Genomic DNA, 7,368 nt, shown 5'->3' on the forward strand with positions numbered 1-7,368 from the left:
AGCATAATACCCTCTGGGTCCATCCATGTTGTTACAAATGGCAGAATTTCATTCTTTTTTACGGCTGTGTGATATTCCATTGTGTGTGTGTGTGTGTGTGTGTGTGTGTATGTATGCATATATATGCATGTATACATACACACCACATTTTCTTTATCCATTCATCTGTTGATGGACACTTAGGTTGCTTCCATATCTTGGCTATTATAAATAATGCTGCTATGAACATTGGGATGCATGTATCTTTTTGAACTAGTGTTTTCACTTTCTTTGGGTATAAACCCAAGAGGAATTTCTGGATCATATGGTAAGTCTATTTTTAGTTTTTTGAGGAACATCCATACTGTTTTCCATAGTGGCTGCACCATTTTACATTCCCACCAACAGTGCAGAAGGGTTACCTTTTCTCCACATCCTTGCCATTTGTTCATTGTGTTTATACTGGGTCTTGAATGGCTTCCTCAAATGTGTCACTCATATATGTGACATGTCTTCTAACAAGACAGCAAGCTTCTTCAGAACAGGGACAAGGCCTCCTATTTCATTTGTAAATTTAAGAGCCTGGACAGCTCTGGACACAGGTGGACTAGAAGAATAGCTGCTAGCCCAGAGAATTCTGGTTCCATATAAGTATCTACTTTCTCTCTGACTGTGGAATTCCCTAGGCCATTGGCCCTGAAGCCTTTTTAGTATTGGCCTACAAGTGCCAAGTGTGTGTGTGTGTGTGTGTGTGTGTTGGGGGAAGTGAGGATTTTTTTTCCTTTTTAAAATTATTTATTTATTTTTTTATTGGAGTATAATTGCTTTACAGTGTCGTGTTAGTTTCTGCTGTACAGTGAAGTGAATCAGCTATATGTATACATCTATCCCCTCCCTCTTGGACCTCCCTCCCCACCCCCATCCCACCCATCTAGGTCCTCACAGAGCACCGAGCTGAGCTCCCTGTGCTATACAGCAGGTTCCCACTAGCTATCTATTTTACACATGGTAGTGTATTTATGTCAAACCTAATCTCCCAGTTCATCCCACCCTTCCCTTCCCCCCATGTCCACAAGTCCGTTCTCTATGTCTGCATTTCTATTCCTGCCCTGCAAATAGATTAATCTGTACCATTTTTCTAGATTCCACATATATGCATTAATATACGATATTTGTTTTTCTCTTTCTGACTTACTTCACTCTATATGACAGACTCTAGGTCCATCCACATCTCTAAAAATGACCCAGTTTTGTTCCTCTTTATGGCTGGGTAATATTCCATTATACATATGTACCACATCTTCTTTATAGGGGAGGTGAGGATATTGTGGGGGATAGATGTAGGGTACAGTAACTTTGTACTGGTGACTCTCAATTGAGAAATAGACACTTGAGAAGTAAGATTTGGATTAATAAATGGAAACAGCATATTGAAGATTTATGGTTATTAGTTTTCTTGGGGTTATTAATTCTCCCTAGTTGCCCAGTTTCATGTTGTTGTTCTAGTGGAGTTAACCTTTAACAACTTAAACTGACATAACCAATCTCACTGCCTTTCACCTGCTCTCATGCGTTGATCCAAGCCTGTAGAGCAGGTATAGTAGGATGGCGAGGGCTTAAAGCCAGATAGACTGTGTTCCAGTCCCCGCAGTTCAAATTTCCCTTACTCGTGGAAGCCTTCCTTGATCCCCTGCCAAGTCAACCCCTAGTGTTGGTTCTCATGGCACCAGATACTTCCCATTCATAACAACAGTCGCAGGTGCAGCTGTAGCTCTGTATATGGTTGTGTCTGTCTCTTCAACTAGCCTGTGTGCTCTGTGGGGGCAGAGATCACATATGCTTTTATGCACCATTGTGAGTACCTAGCACAGTCTCTGCACATAACAGGGACTGGATAGATGTCACTGAATGAATAAATGAAGGAAAGATTGATTACAGACATGGTCCCTACCCTCAGGGAACTAAAAGTCTCAGAAAGAGAATGAAGGATAAGCACTGTAACAGGGAACACAGATGGTGGCGTGATGGCAGTGGCTAGATTAATTATTCTGGTACGTGTTCAGAGGTGCTTCACTGATGATGTGTTTGAATTAGGTCTTAAAGAAAAAGAGAGGAAAGGGTCCATGAGGAGGTGAAAGACAAAGGATGAGGAGGTGACCAACCACAGACCAATGAGGGATCATGTAGGCAAGGTAATTCAAGATCCTTCAAAAGGCTCTGCGGTTAATGCAGAAGAGTTTGGACTTGATCTTCTATGCACACCCAAATACCCATCTCAGGACCATGGCAAGTCTGAACAAAGGCTAAATGAGAAAAGTTAGGACAAGGTAGTTTTCCATTAAGCTAAATTCCTGGCTTTGAAATGCTTTTCTATAGGATGATCAAAATGAGGAGCTTCATGAATTTCTGTCCTTCTGACCGGAGAACTATTGTGAGTTTTCTCTTTCTGCCATAAAGCCTTTTTCTTAACCCATACTGTATAGCATTTGGGGTACCTTATAAGAGGCATCCCCAAGAGCCCTATCTGGCTTGATAGAGGGTATAAAGTACCAAATATGGCTCAGAAATTTTCAACTGTATGGTAATAAACAATAGTCGGCTACTAAATTTGCCAATGGAATACAATTTTCTGTTTCAGAATTCGGTCTTTCTGATAGCTTTGGAATTTAGTTTAACAAATATTTATCAGGCACATACTAAGTTGAAGGACTTCTACATATAAGTTCAGAGAGTATGGAGATAAGGAAGAAATTCCCACTCTATGATAACAAGATTCCATCCATTCTTAGCAACCCAAGAGGTGGGTAAGGGAACTGATATTTGTCAAATGTCTATATATATCATGCACTAATATTATCCCATATAATTCTCATAAAATCTTGGTGGAGGGGGATAGGAATTATATTCATTTTATAAATGAGAAAACTGAAGCTCAGAGAAACTAACTAACCTGTCCATGGTCACACAGCTAGAGAATGTAAGAACACATATTTAAAACTGTGTCCTTCGGGGGTGGGGGAAGGGTAAGCTGGGACAAAGTGAGAGAGTGGCATTGACATATACACACTATCAAAAGTAAAACAGATAGCTAGTGGGAAGCAGCAGCATAGCACAGGGAGATCAGCTCACTGCTTTGCCACAACCTAGAGGGGTGGGATAGAGACAGTGGGAGGGAGGCTTAAGAGGAAGGGGATTTGGGGATATACGTATGCATATGGCTGATTCACTTTGTTGTACAACAGAAAATAACACAGAATTGTGAAGCAATTATACTCCAGTAAAGATGTATAAAATAAATAAAAAATAAATAAATAAATAAAACTGTGTCCTTGGAAATATGAATGTTAACATATGGCTCTAATTTCACAAGAATTACCCTAAAAATGTTCAGAAAGGCAGAAAGTAGAACAAAATTCCTGGGATCTAGTTGAAAGCTGACTTCTCAGATGAACTAGATATCTACTTTGGCATCTCTCAACCACTCATTTACACTGCAAAACAGTGTAAGGAAATATCTAATCACCGTCATTTGTCAGTGTATGATCTTGGGCACACTACCTAACTTTTCTAATACAGCAAAGTAACCAAACAGTTAACCAAAACTCATGGCATCCAAAAACTCCCTTATACATTTTAAAACACATAATGTGACTTGGTATTCTGGTGTTTTCCCCACAGAGGAAACTAGGCTATTTCAGGTACCAAGAAGAGACTGAGATATATAATTCAAAATTTAACAAATACTTATTGATTCATTGAGTTTAAAATCAAAACTGATTAGATATTTCTAATTGTGTCAATTTATTCTCTACAACTAAAACCATCTCTATGTCAAATGCTTTAAAACCAAATGACCAGTTAAACTTAATAATAATGTGGATTTTTCTGTGATTCAAATGATTACTAATGGTAAAACAAATGAAATTTCAACCCAAGCACATTTACATACCATAGTCAGTGTTAGGGCAGTAAAGATTTAAAAACAAAGAAGACTGTTTGCCTCCAAGGAATTCACAGATTTATTATGAGGGAAGGGGAGGAGGAGAGACTGACTTTCCAGTAAGGCCAAATAAGGAGAAGAGAACGGTATCCTGAGATCCCGGCTATGATATCTGAGGAGCACACGAAACCCCACCTACTTCCCAGCCCCGTGACCAATATCCCATGAGATTCTGAAGATGATTGGAGATGACTTCTGGCCCATCCCTAAGTCTCTGAGCAGAAAAGATTTATGGATGGAAGCAAGACATCCTAAGAGAGATTTTCAGCTTCAAAGGAATTGACCAAACATTTCTTAAGGTAAACTTAATTATACACAGAAAATTCTGAATTGGTGGCTCTGGGGCTAAAAATTCAGGTATGGTCTCAGATACGCATTCTTAAAATGCTTTTGGAGATTTGAAAACCTTCGGAAACATTTCTTACGTGTCTAACCATCACTCAAAGACCATGCACTTTTTTTCCTTCCAGAGTATGGGTGACTTTGTCCTACGGTATACAGTTGCCAACAATAAGAGAGATGTACAATAATAAAGCAAATTGCTAGTAATAAATCCAACTACAAATCCATGTAGGCAAGCTATAATTTCTATGTGCATTAATTTCCTTATTTGCAAATTGGATGGAGGCTAATTAGCACCAATTTCGTGGCTATAAGGAGAAGGACTATAATATATGAAACCCTTAGAACAGATGCTGACCTACACTAAGTACTCAATAAATATTAGCTCTAATAATGGGAAGTGCATCCCAAATTTCCCAGTCTTCAAAAAAAGAAAATGTTAAATGTAATAGAGTGGACATTCTAAACTTTCCTGGCTAAAAATTTTTCTTACCCTGGGAATTAAGCATTCACAAGGTAGTTATAAACCTATTTCTTATAGTAACAAGCACATGGAAAGGTTGTGTTATGACATAACATTTAAGTATTCTTTTGTCTTAAGGTGATTTTCAGTTTCATTAGTTTATTTATTATGAAACCCAAGTGCATTAAGTTCCAAATCTCAAGTGAATAATTTAGCAATTCTTTTGCAAACAAACAGATGAAGACTCCAAAGTACAATTTACTGAATCAGCCTATATTTACTGAGTCCCCATTTTCCCTCATATTGTCACCATAACACTCTGAAGTAAAAGGATTCTGCAAATATAACCTATTTTCTGGTCTACCACTATTTTCATAATGTAAGCAAACTTTAACAACTGGGAGCAAGGATCAGAGAACAGGAAAGAAAAGTGATTTTTGCCAGTCAGTGGTAACACCAACAGAATTTCAGATCTCCTGTTAGTTCATCCTTCAACGATCCCTCAGAGCTTAGAATGCTCTTCATATAAAACTATATCAAGATTTTCTTTCACATTTCAAAACTGACCCTTAAGCTCCCCTGGCAGGAGCCATTATAAGAAGGTACTAATAGTCATGGCTAATCTAACTCCAACCTTTTGGGGTTCATAATTCTCTTTTTTCCCTGGTTCTAAAATGGATCTAGTTTTGCCACCAACATTTCCCTAATGGGTGGGGGCAAAGGAAGGTGAACATGAACGAAATATTTATGATGAGTAAGGAATTTTACATTGAGATTTGGAAATATTCCTATCCCTCTTGTTAAGTCAATGTAAGAATGAAGTTTCTCAAAGGGAACTTCTGCTTAGAAACTAGAACAAAAGAATTCTCACCCCTCCCCCACACCCACCCCAAAATAAGCTTAAGAGCACAAGGCTTTGACCTTTACTAAAATTTGGCCACAGCTTGGCCTGATAGACAGAACTTACGAAGCATCTTTATTCTGTCTTTATCGTTACTCCCAAACACCTTTCAGAACCTCAGCATTTCCTCCATCACTTTTTTTCCTTTCCCTCTTCCAGCTACCTACCCACCCCTACTCCTTCAGGGGCAAAACCCACAGTACTAGCCTGGTAAGATAAAAGGCTATGAAGTGTCCAGTGGGTCACACTTGTTTGGATCCATGTCTCATGAAGAAGTATATATTTTACATTTTTTTTTTTTTTTTTTTTTTGCGGTATGCGGGCCTCTCACTGCCGTGGCCTCTCCCATTGCGGAGCACAGGCTCCGGACGCGCAGGCCCAGCGGCCATGGCTCCCGGGCCCAGCCGCTCCGTGGCATGTGGGATCCTCCCGGACCGGGGCACGAACCCGCGTCCCCCACATAGGCAGGCGGACTCTCAACCACTGCGCCACCAGGGAAGCCCTATATTTTACTTTTAAAGCAATACTCTAATAGGCCAATGGCAACTGGTACTTCCCCTTTTTCTGTGAGAGGCCAGGAGTCAGTCTCCTATCGAATTTCCTGACCTGACTAAAGATGCACTGGTGTGCAGGACCTGCCACTGGAAATAAGGAACACATACCAAGAAGTCAGTCAGCCCCTTAGTATAGTAGAGGTCAATTGACTAACTCTTTTCTCCCCTTAGTTTAATCAGTAAGAGTGTAATTTAAATTTCTATGATCTAGGAAGCATAAAGCACTATTGAATTAAAGTATTTTGAAAGCATGGATGTTGTTTGAAGACAGAACTAAAAGCTTTGGGAAAGACTGGTGTGAAAGGAGAGAATCCTCCAGAGAATTTTGATTTTCTTTTCTGAATGGGGGAAGGGAAAGAGGATGAAAGTAAAGATGAAATATAAAAGAAAACATGAAAAGCATTATTCCAGGAAATAATGGCACCAGCAAAGAAAATGGAAATAGAAGATACATTCCTGCCTGAAGATAATCTAATATGATAATAATACGTGTACAAATGAACTCCAGTGATCAGATTCATAGGCCACAGATTATAGCTTTACAGAACCATTTATAGTTAATTTAAGCTGTGCTCACTTCTACTTTTAAACCAAAATAAGTGAATTCCATCCTTCTTTGAGAACTGACAGGCACAAACTTTCACTGGCCTAGAAAGTTCGACTCTAGTCTTCTTCCCCCAAGTCAACTAGAGTAGAGCATCACTGGGGAGTTAATTTTAAACTCCTGAAAATCAAATGGTCAGAGGCAAGGTTAAACTTACCTGGACTATTAACAGGATCTGAACTACTAGGTCCTATGCCTCTTTTCAGTTGTAACCTTGCACCCAGCTCTTAGTCCCATGTTGGGATGGAGGTGAGGAGATGTGATGCTGAAAGGCTTTGCCTCAGAGACTCCCTTTTCTTTGGGGGTGTCTAAGGGAAGGTTCCCTTTATAGGAGGAGAAGGAAAAAAGAGATGTTGCCATTTGACGGAGAAGAGAAGGAAGAATGTGTCTGTTTCTGCTAGCACAGAGGAATCACACTGACTTGGGTTCAACTCTGAACCTCAGTTTCCTCATCTGTAAAATTCAAGAACTATCTACCTCACAGGGTTTGCTGGGGAGGTGAAATCAGATGACATGTAAAGAGCC

The sequence above is a fragment of the Physeter macrocephalus genome, chromosome 16 (assembly GCF_002837175.3).
Source record: "Physeter macrocephalus isolate SW-GA chromosome 16, ASM283717v5, whole genome shotgun sequence".
NCBI lineage: Eukaryota > Metazoa > Chordata > Mammalia > Artiodactyla > Physeteridae > Physeter > Physeter macrocephalus.